This window comes from Mus pahari, chromosome 12 (assembly GCF_900095145.1).
Source record: "Mus pahari chromosome 12, PAHARI_EIJ_v1.1, whole genome shotgun sequence".
Lineage (NCBI taxonomy): Eukaryota > Metazoa > Chordata > Mammalia > Rodentia > Muridae > Mus > Mus pahari.
Window position 1 is genome coordinate 37,882,669 of NC_034601.1, and position 12,176 is coordinate 37,894,844.

A 12,176-nucleotide genomic window follows, 5' to 3' on the forward strand; every position below is an offset into this window, starting at 1 on the left:
ACAATAATTACCAAAGTAAAATTATAATTCTAACTCATATTTATAAGCATATTCAGTCATTGACTGAGAAACAAGGAAAGTTAAGCAAAAAGACTTCATAACTTTTTTGATTTGAAGTCATTATAAATATAAAATTTATTACTCAATCTATGATTCTGTCCCTGGTGTGAAATATGTTTTGGTAGTGCCAGGCTTAGGGATGCCTCAGTTATGACTACTAGTGTCTAGTTGACAGAATATTTGTTAAGCTGTTATCTTATTACAATGGCAGCCCTTGAGGTATCATACTCCATGTCCCTCCCAGTATCAATATGAGGGAGTAAGGTTATGAACACTAATTCACTTTGCTGAGGTCACAACGTACATGGCCCTACCAGATTTCCCTGGTAAGTTGTCTAGTTCTTTCTCACTTGAACAGAAGCAGCATCTATCTTCAATTCTGATTTTATTCCGAGGGTTTTCCTTGGATTTGATGTTTTATTCTCATTTTTGTTCCACTGTCAAATCCATGGATTACCAAAGATTGAGTAGAGGGAGTCATAGATGGGAAAAATTTTGAACATTTTGGTAACTGAGAATGTATCTAAAAATCATAATGGGCTTGTGGACTGAAAGAATTTGAATTTGCTTCCTTGACTTTAGAATTAAAGAACAGATTTCAATGTGGAGGTGCAAGATGTGTTGCATTGAACTAATCTTGGAGGTAACCAAAGGGCTGAGGGACTAACAGCTTCTGATATTACTTAGTGCTTATTATTGTTATTATTATTATTTCTTTTTAATTATGCAAAGTGCTAATCAGTTTGATTATGCACAGTGCTAATCAGGTTAATTATGCAAAGTGCTAATCAGTTCTTCTTGAAGCACACGAGGAGAGCAGAGGTGCTGGCGGTGAATGGCGTAGCTAGATGGGGGTAGTCACGGTAGTCATTCCTTATTAAGATAGGAGTATACAAGATAGCAAATGGGATTTATCTATGAAAGTGAAGAGGAAAGGAAAGAGAAATATGGGCTCATGAAAGATTATGGTTTGGGCAGGACAGTGTCTATCCATAGAGAGCTTTCCCTCCAGTTGTATACTTTGACTGGATAGTCTGCTATATTTTGAAGGCAGTCATTTGAAGCCAGAACTAATGCAGAGGAACGAAACAGAGTATTGTATAGTTAGAGAAGTTGTCAAAACAACTTACTGTAGTTGGCAAGTGCCAAGTCCTGGGAGGACAGTAAAGGAAGTGGGATCTAATAGACCTATACATGAAAGAGGGCATCAATAAAGAGAATTGAAAAATTAAGGCAGTGTTATTTGGAGAAGATAAACAGGGCCACCTCACTACTGCATCGTTATTAGACTGGCCATCTGTGCAGCATATTTCCTGAGGTGAACTGAGAGCTGGCTTCGTGGTGCTGGCCGTCCTCTGTGGAGAGTGGTGATGATGGGTGTGACAATAAGGGTTTTATGTAATAGCTCCTTGTTGGACCAGCTTTGTTGCCACTGAAATCAAAGTAAATTTTAATATTAACTTTCGGGTCTGTGCTCATTAAGCTGGGTAACTTCCTGTGAAGATGAGTTTATAAAAATATGCTCATATGCTTTTATAGAACAGTGACCAGAGAGTTCCCTTAGGAAAGGCCTTTTTATTCAGTTCTGTTCTATTCTATGGTTTGATAAGCTATTGATAAAATGCTGTAATACCTGTTTGAGTGACCTCAAAATAATATTTCAGGATGCTAAGTGAATATTCATTTTTTATAGAAATGTTTCCAGCGTATGTGACTCTTCCCCTGGCTCTAGAATTTGAGCTGGAGATTTAAATTATTTGCAAAGAGGAGGGTCTAATTCCCCAATTAATGTCTGACAGTATTTTCTTTTCTAAACACATGTCTAAGCATGAATCATCTTCACAAATGCCTTCTGTGAGCGGGATTTGTGTAGGTCCAAACAGTGATAACAGTCCTATAGAGACAGAGTCACTAGCAGAGGAACCTCCAGCCTAGGGCATATTAATGATTTATTTGTCCAGCCAGCGTGGATTCTTTGATAAAAATAAGCTTTCAATTTTTATTTTTTCTTTAACCGGGACCAATTTCCTTTTCAAATATGAAGAGAGTGACATAAATCTTTGGTTTCCAAGGAGAGTCTGGAAAGAAATAGATTGTTAGAGGACAGTGCCCACAAATTGAGAAAGCCCGTTGGGGGCCCTTCGGGAATTTGGCTAGGAAAATCGGTAGTAAGCAGGCCTTCTGCTCTGCTTCATGGGAACTTGGTTTTAGAAATGAAACATTGCTTATGTTTTCTTCATCTTAAAACAGATAAAGATGTAACATTCATATTAGCACTTTATTAAAATATTTTGAAGCACTTCTTAATAAATGTAACAAAAACTTTTTGTAGTGATTGTAACTAAAGGGCACCTTGTAAATCGGCCTCTGTGACATTATACTAATCCCTTGATTCCTTCTGAGGCATTTGAAGCCAAGACCATTGCTACATAGACATTTATGATTCCATAAGAAAGTTTCAAGGAGAAATGATGTGATTCAAATGACAAATGAAAATTTACTAAGAGAACTAATATGGCCAAAGTGCTAATTAATTATGTATTTATACTCACAGCACAGACGTGCTTGCACATATAGACCTACTCATTCCTTCATTAAAACTGGTGTTCTTCCAGTTACTAATTTGCTAAAAATGACTTACAGTACCTGCAGTTCTCCTCAGTACTGGAGACACTTGGCCTAAAGCAACACAAGTACTTTGCAGGATGGTGCTTAGTGATAAGATTAAATGGTGTTTTCCTCATGGTCTTCAACTCTCAGAGATAGATCATTAGAGGACAGTACCCACAGATTTAGAAAGTCGTTTGGGAGCAAAAATTTTATGTTTTTTTGTGGTTTTATAATTTTTCCTTTATAAGAAACTGTATGAATCAACTACTTGATCTCAATAGTCAATTATGTAAAAATCAAGACTTTGATCTTTTTGCAAATATGTAATTTGTTGTTGTTAATTCTATGGATATTCCCAGTGTCCTAGGTAAGGTTTCTGTTGATATAACAAAATACCATGACCAAAAATAGCAAGTTACACAGAAGAGAGTTTTTTGGCTTACACTTCCACAGCATAGTTTCTATTGAAGGAGGTCAGGACAGGAACTCAGACAGGAGAGGAACCTGGAGAAGAAACTGATGAAGGAGTGGAAGAGTGTTGCATACTGACTTGCTCCACATGGCTTGCTCAGCCTGCTTTCTTATAGAACCCAGGACCACCAGCCTAGGGATAGTACCACCTACAATGGGCTGGACCCTCTTTCATTGATCACTAATTAAGAAAATGCCTTGTATCTGGATCTTTTGGAGGCATTTTCTCAATTGACCTTCCCTCCTTTCAGATAACTCTAGTTTGTTTCAAGTTGACACAAAACTTTCCAGCACACCTGCCTTGGGTTTTAAGTTCAATTCAATTTATATAGGATGAACTTTGGAATATTCTTCGATTTCATTCAGTACTGGATTTTCCACTTACTGGTTGAGGAAGCCATAATGCATTCAATTGTACTTGCTCATACTTTCTCCCTCAAAGTTTGGTTCTGGGTGTTAGTGGAACTAAACCATGTAAACCATAGCACTCAGTACTCAGTGGCTCGTGGGAACCCTGTGGCTCCACAGTCAGTCCTTTATTTCTGACAACTGTATCCTCCTTGGCTCTGTGACCCAATACTGGGTGCTAATGCAGTTTCTTTCTACTAGTCTACTTTGGGTTTTCTTATGTTGTTGTTTCGTTTTTCATTAAGCTTGTATTAAACTCTTGATTTTCTCTTTCCTCTTGTTTTTCTTATATATTTTGCCACTCCCCTACTTAGGTAAATTTTGGTTACCTATATTTATTGGATGTAACATAGTTTTTGTTGTAGAAGTAAGAGTGTGTACACCTGCGATGAAGCCAGTTGGAAAAAAATGACTTCTCCTCAGAGCTGCAGCAGAACTGTTTGCTGTTTTATCTTCTTACTTACACTGGAAAGGTTTGGGAGTGAAAGTAACAATCTGAATTCTTATATATCCAGTATCTATCATGGACTCTGCCAAAAGGCATCCCTCACCAAGTCTAGCCAGGAAATTTTAAAGCAGCAAATCCATGAGTAAAGTATTGAGAAAGTGAAGTAGTCAATAAAGCTTCATGAACAAATATTAGGAAGGTATCTTAACACAAGTAGTGTTTGGATTTGACCTTTCAGACATAACCTTAGTTTTTAATTGTGGCAAATGAGTGAAAAGGTGAAACCTAGACTGTGAGTAGGAGAACACAAAGAAGCCTAACACAGAGGAGAAGTTGACCGTCAGCTGGACAATATGTGAATCAGGACAGAAAGGAGAATGAACAGGTAGATTATGTGTTTGATAGAAGGACCTATGAGTCCTTTAAAATCTTGTGGGTACGTAGTTCCATCTTTTCAAAATATGAATGTATTTGTGACAAGGGGAACATTGTGGGGCTTGTGAGATAGCTCAGCTAGGAAAGGTGCTTGTCACCAAGGCTCATGACTTGAGATTGATCTCTAGTATCCTCAAAGAAGAGAGAGGACCAACTATATGCCATGACATGGAGACATGGAGACAGAAGGGCAGGCAGACAGACAGTTGAAGATGAGAAAAATAGATTTTATTTTAACAACTTGTCTTAGTTAGGGTTTTACTACTGTGAACAGATACCATGACCAAGGCAAGTCTTATAAAAAGCAACATGTTCAGAGGTTCAGTCCATTATCATCAAGGTGGGAACATGGCAGTATCCAGGCAGGCATGGCACAGGCAGAGCTAAGAGTTCTATGTCTTCATCCAAATGCTGCTAGTGGAAGACTGACTTCTAGGCAACTAGGGTGAAGGTCTTAATCGCACACCCACAGTGACACACCTCCTCCAACCAGGTCACACCTATTCCAACAAGGCCACACCTCCAAATGGAGCCACTCCCTGGCCCAAGAATATACAAACCATCACACAACTATTATCTGAAAAGATAAAAATTGAAGGACAACAATGTTATTCTGTCCAGAGAACATAAAACCTATCTCCTGATAGGCATAAGCGTATGACTAAATCTAAGAAAACAGAGATACTAAATGATTAATTTTACATAGCTCTGCATCAGAAATATAAATATAGATATACTTGTGAAGAAAACAGAAGACCCTAGATTCCCATGATTTGTCTACACTGTTGGAGGTTGATTACCATCAACAACTAGCTAACTGAAAATGAAATTAAATGTAGGGTGAAGTTGAGAGGGATCTCACCATTAATTTGCAAAGCTTGAGGTTTGCATACACGACTGTAACAAGACTGACCAGCAACACTGACATTTCATGTGATTTAGTTGATGTGTCTGGGAACTTGGTGGCAGCCCAGCATCGAGGTCAAAGACTGATGATTTCCTAACATGCACTACATATTTTATTTTGTACTACACATTTTTATGCAGTACATTTTATCCAACATCAAGTGCCCATTTTGGATTATTTCTTCTTTAAAAATATGTTGGCATTCTACAATGAATATTGTTCTTATACTTGTATTTTCTTAATGTCTTCAAAAGGGAATTCTGAATGGGTGAGGCTACATCAAGCATATGGTACACAAAGATTAGAAAAGCTGTGGCCATCACAAATAAATATTGGTAACAACACTGATGGAATTTCACATGTGTCGTTTATTGTGAGAAAAGGAAAAGACTTGCAAGGAACTTAGATAAGGAAGTAAGCCTGCTGATAAACAAAAATACAAACCAACCCATCTGCTAGTGAACTGGTGGTCTTGTGTCCTTCCTTCCACTTAATAGAAACCACTTTAGTAAGATACAGTTTTTATATCATCACTGGTATTGGCTTTAATATTATTTTAAAGAAGCTTCTATAGCAATCAAATATTTTAAATCAATAAAATATATGATTATAGTAATGCATTACTGGTAACAAATTTTTCATTATGTAGAGAAGCAACAATATGTCTCTATACAGAATCCCATGGTTTAGATATTCTGTTTGGATTCTTTGCTTCTGTTTTTAGCTTTAGCTTTCTGCCCTGTAGGAACAGGTAAACATTAGAACCGTCAACAAAACCAGCTGGTCTTGCCTCTGCCTTACTCTTCCTTGTATTCTGAAGTCACTGTATTTGATAGTCACAGTCTTTGAGTAGGAATCAGATTGGACTTTTATTTTAGCATTCTATTTTGAAATAGAAAAACAGACTAGTGAAGTTCAGGTAGGGATCAGTTTCAACAGCTATCCATCTTTGAGTATTTGAGAAGACATGCAAAAGGCACTTTCTATGATCCTGTAACTAAAACAGGAAAGTACACCTGCACTGCAGTAGGAGAGGGGTGAAAATTCTATGAACAAATTGGTGACGGGGACTTTGCAAAACTCATTCTATAATTTTTATGTTGACTATAGGTTTATGAGTTCTGATGTAGAACTCTCCTTTATAGAAGGAATTTGAAGAAAATAAGTAGTTAAGGTTTAGCTAAAGATGATGGGGAAAAAAAAAAGTAGCCCAGATGCTAAGATGGAAATCATGAGCAGGAAATGAAAAGCTTGGGCCTTACTTAATAGTTATGCTAGTTAGTCTTTGTCAGTTTGATACAGATAAGAGTTATCTGGGATGAGAGAATGTCAGTTAAGAAATTGCCTGTACCACATTGCCTTTGGGGTATAGTTTTGCGCATTTTCTTGATTAGTAAGTGATGTGTAGGGTCTAGCACACTGTGGGGAGTTGTTGGTATATAGAAAGCAGACTGAGCAAGACATGCAGAGGAAGGTCCTCTGTGCTCTCTGCTTTAGTTCCTATCCCCAGAGACCCTGCCTTGAATTCCCTTGCTGGTGACTTGTAACATGTAAGCCATACAAACTTCTCCTGTAATTGTTTTTGGCCATGGTATTTACCACTGCAGTGAAAAGCTTATTAAGACAATGGTGAAGGGAATCTGTGATGTAAGGGTGGGTAAATAAAAGGCAATTTGTTACCCTCAAAAAAGAAAAAAAATCTTGACCAATATTGAGGAAATTTCCTAACAAATCTTTTGCATTGAGTAGACCTCCAGACAAGCCAGTCTTGGTGGCAGAATCTGAAGGAAATGAGGTGACCATTTTCTTCTCCATTACACATTTATATAGTATTCCAGTGAGTCTAGAACTGTGGACTTAAAATACCTTTTCTTATGACACCTACCTCACTCTAGTAACATTTTCTGTTGCATTCATGTCTCTAGAAAAGATGGAGACTTGGTAGTAGTTCCCCAGAACCAGCTTGGGCACATGTTAGAAGAAGGAGAAGCAGCCATGGTATGATAGGGATATTTAATCATAATACTCTTGTCAGTGGGGTGTTTTGGCTGAATAAAGGTGACTGTCAAGCAAATGAGGCTGGTTATCTACAGTGTTTCATTTCGTAGGTTCCCGGTTCTTCCTGGCAACTTTTCTGTATTGAGTTGCCACTCTTACAATGAAAACTAATTAAACCAACATAAGCATATTTTACTATAAAAAACTGATGAATTCTAGTGGTACAACCTAATGAGAGATAATAATTGGTTTATTTAGAATGTTTTCAGTTTTTGGTGTTCAGTTCCATTGATCACGTGTAACGCGTATAAACGAAGATTCTGAGCGTGGGAAAGGGCTTATGTTCACATTCCTCTGCTTGTTTGGACATCCTTTAGCATGACTCTTTTTATCTGTTTATTGACAGTACTCTTTAGACCTTTGTAAAAATTATAATGTACACACCACCAGCATATATTTGGTTGCATAATGAGAGTAGGTTTTTAGTAAATGTAGCCAGAAGGAAATATAAAAATTCATTGCACTAGTTTTAACGCTTTGGGTAAAATAGGTTTGTTCTGTGAACCTTGAATTACATAAGACAGAGTGCTGTATTTAGGAGGCATAAAAGCAGATTAAAAGTCAAGGGAAGCAGTAGCCCCTCCTTGGAGAGTGCTTGCCTCCCCCTGCTGAGGGCAGAAGCAGGTACCACTGCTGTTCTCCCCGCTTGGATGCTGAGAAGTGTCAGTTGTGGTTACTTGGAGAATTTTGGCAATGATACACAATTTTCCTTGAGGAAAATAAAAATAGATGTCATATACTGGAATTAGTCACATTACTTTTATTTCCATTTTCCTTAATCAGTTTTCCCCTTCCATTCCCAGCAAGGTTTTGAGCTTAGACGGTGGGAAGAATACAGTTACTGAGACTGAGTAGATTTCACTTATTTTTCTCTTTATGTTCACTTGTTGAAGACATGACACTGGTCCCAACTTAACTGAACAAAGATACTCAGGAGAGGTGGCATGGGCTATATCTCTGTGCACTGCGAAGGGTTCCAGGCATACTGGTGCAACCCATGTATTTACAAAGGGATCTTCTGCACTTAACTAAAACTACCCTTATGGAAATTGGAGGATCCCAGCCTTCTGGCTAGAGAAGTAATTTTGTTCCTCAGTGGCTGATAGCTGGGTTTGAAATGCACATAGAGAAGTTGGGTGGCCTGGGTTTCTGCACTGTGAGGCAGTAAATAGCCTGGCTTTGACTGTTAATCCCCTCACTGTCCTGTAACCACTTACCTCTGAAAATGGAGGCCAAATGAAATCATGTCAGTGAGCTGGTGTAGCCTTGTCACTCCCAGGCAGAAAGGAGCTCTTACTCTTACTAGACAACGCACACTGATGGTGGGGGTTGTCTTTACTATTTGTTTCTCAGGGACAATCTGGGCATTATGTTTTAACATCTTTTTCTTTTCTCCTTCTACTAAACCTGTACACTTAAAAATGTCCTCCTCCTCTGGACCTGGTTTTGCTCTTGTTAAAGGGTATATTCCCATGGTATATCATATCTTCCTCTGGTTTTCACTAGGAAATGTTTAAGGTACATTCATGACTCTTTTTGTGTACATCTGTGATGTGTTCCACATTCTGTATTGATCAGAGCATTTAGGGGAAAGGAACCATTACTATCCATGCATAAATGGAAAGAATATAAGAGGAAATGATCGTGGAGTCTGTTTATGCCAAGGTTCACAGACAGCAGACTGAGGTCCTAGCTGAACCAAAGATAGAGGTTTCATCTTTGTCCAGAGGTCTGGGGCATGGCAGATCTGATAGGATTACTACAGTCTGATGGCTAGCAGAATCAAGATTCAGGAAGTACCAATGCTACAGTATGAGAAGGGAGGAGAAATTCTCTCACACTTGCAGGAAAGTCACCTTTTTATTATGTTTGTGCTTTTAATTGACTGGATAGGGTCCACCATTTAATCCTGTCAAAAACACAAGTCATAATACTGTGAAGAAGATTCTATTGCTTAGTATCACTAAGTCATGTGATTGTGTATATGGTTTCTATCAAATAAAAAAATCCATCTTTACTACTGATGGTGGTGGCCTGTTTAACAGTAGGCATGTAGTTAAACTCATTTTACTCAGATAACACTGCATAAGACCATGGTCAAACTCCAAGCTAATATCTTCAGGTTATTAGTTCGACTTTTGCAGATAACACAAGCTGGACAAAAGTTTCTTATGTAAAATGATGTGGTGTTTGTATATAACCTGTATACATCTTGAATATTTAAAATCATGTTTAGATTCTTTTGAATATCTAATTCAACATAAATACTATATAAATTTTGTTTTACTCAATTGTTTAATAATAACAAAAATATAAATGCTCATCAGATAAACATTGTTTGAGAACTACTTTTGATCAATGACCATATGAATATTTGAATGCAGAACTCAAGATAGCAATAGCTGACAAGTCATTTTAATAATTAAATGAAACAATTTGTATAAAGTTCTTATTAAAAATATTTTCTTATTTGGGTACACAAAAAAATTAAGGCCCATAATGGTAAAGATTTGGTCCCAAGACCACACAGTGGATGGTAAAAATGAGCTTCGAACTTAGGTTGTCTTCTTCTAAAGTCAGATGTTTCGTCATTCCTCTCTTTTAACCTCTAGAGGAGACCATTGTAATGGAATGAGTGAGCATGTCACATTAGCCTCCATGTGCTGAAATCCTCAATCTCTGACTTGCCAAAAGGCTTTAGAGAAGGTATGTACATCTTTGTTCATGTGATTCTTCATCTTTAAAATAGGAGTAGCATCTTTCATAGAGTAACAGAAGGTAAATTGTTTCTAGAAATAATGCCTTTATCTGTGAGTTTTAAGTGATGGAATTCCAGACCCAAAAAGGCTGTCAGAGATGTTTCTACATTTGCCCTGAAATTATGATATTTGCCATTTGGATTTAGGGGTGATGTAGGAAATAATTGGGAATACTCAAAATATATTAATGATTTTAATGGTTCAGATAACTTTCTATTGTAACAGATTTGTAAACAGTTTTGAGAGAGTAAAAATATCATGGGATTTTTTTCAGAATATTTATGTATCTATAAAATGAAATTTTATAGATACAATAAGAGGAACTCATAGATAAGAGAACCCTTTTAGAGAATTATTGCTTTGCCTGTGCAATGGGGTTATGATGGAAGATTTTCCTCTTTACTGCATAAGAAGATAAATTTAGAATGTTACAATTTGTCAACCAAAAGCAGCTGAAAAGGTACAAGGCACGAAGAACTACTTTCCTACATATGCACTTGGTTTTAGACAAATATATCTGCTTGAAGTTCTGAACTCCATGGAAAAGGCACCATGGAAATGCATCATTGCTGTAGGAGCCTGGCAGTGTTGGCTCAGTGCTTCATCCTCCGTGTGACGGATTAGATGCACATGCTTTCATTTGCTGTGCTCTTTCACCCAGTTCACAATAAACATGATTTTGTAGGAAAGGCTGAATCTTACCAGTGTTTGTAAGAGATAAAGGAGAGGTTGGGTTTCAGTTAGCCACGATGGAACACAAGTCCAAGAGAAAATCATATCGCTTTTCTTTCTCCAACATTTTTATATCCACCAAATAATACTAAAACTAGAATTAAGGGCCGGCTTCATAGAGAACCATAAAGTTCATATGTAGGCTAAAGGGAATATGGCAACAAAGGAATTGTGGGAAACTTGTAAGACAAAAGGGTATTATGTTACCTTTTGCACTCTGAGATAATCATCAATTTCTTGTAAATTTTAACATATAGTAACAGCTATACATTCATCTTCTCTACCAATTGAAGTATCTATAGCCCACTTGCCTCCTAAAAGTTGGAGTCTTTTCAGAATAGGCAACAATTATGAATATTATTATGTGAAAACTATTGGAAACATAAAAATCTGATGGATTATGCTATCTCTCTCATAAGATAGCAGCTACTTATCATATCATTTTACTTTGAGAGATTTATAAAGCTTTCTTTTTTACTTTTTGGCAGTTGGCATGAGCATTACTCAGAGGAAAAATGTAATTGCCAGGAAGCCAAGGCCTGAGAAGGTTGTTCCTTCAGTAAAGCCCTTAGTTTGTAGGTCTGAAGATCTTAGTTCAGATTGCCAGCTCTCATAGAAAAATCCAGACATAGTTTTGAATGCCAGGATCGCCAGGACAGAGGACGTTGAGACAAGAGGATACTGAGGTGGTTGCTAGCCATCCAATCTAGCTAAATTGGTGTGCTCCATATTTATTAAGAAATCCCTTTACCAAAAATAAGGAGGGAAGTGATTGAAAAAGACATTAAACTTTACATACATGTTTGTGCACATACGTGTACACTTTACAAGCAGTTATGCAAATCTGTACACATACACATAAATACAGTTTTCGAATAGATCAAAGAGGAATCAGGAAGGAAGATGAAAGTGATAAATACATAAGGCAAATGAGGTACACTGCAGTAAGAAACGAGAAATACAGATATTCTAGCAGGTTGGGGTTGAATTCCAGTGAATTTTACAGGATGGGTAGCTGGAGCCCGTGTTAGAGGACAGGTTTGTGGGGATGGCAGTAGACTGGCAGCCTGCTGCTGTGCAGCTCTGTTGAGGCTCCATCAGGAAAGGAACATGAAACGGTTCTCAATGAGATGATGAGGATTTTCAACTTCGTTTTTAAATTTTATTTATTTTTTAAATTTTGTTTTAATTACAGTCTAGTTGTTATCCCCTCCCCAGGCCACCCCTGACTGTTTCTCATCCCATACCTCCTCCCCTGACTTCAAGAGGATATACCCACCTCACAACC

General features: G+C 37.5%; 1 protein-coding gene across 18 annotated transcripts in view; it reads left to right on the top strand.

Annotated features, from left to right (window-relative positions):
• Window positions 1-12,176, top strand: part of Zbtb20 (zinc finger and BTB domain containing 20) — a 726,359-nt gene that overhangs the window by 212,225 nt on the left and 501,958 nt on the right. For 2 of the 18 annotated variants that reach the window (XM_029544665.1, XM_029544667.1), the window contains exon 4: window positions 10,010-10,103. The exons of the other annotated variants lie outside the window; for them this stretch is intronic. The gene's annotated coding sequence lies outside the window, so the exon portion shown is untranslated. The remainder of the gene's footprint in view (window positions 1-10,009; window positions 10,104-12,176) is intronic. 18 annotated transcript variants of the gene reach the window in all.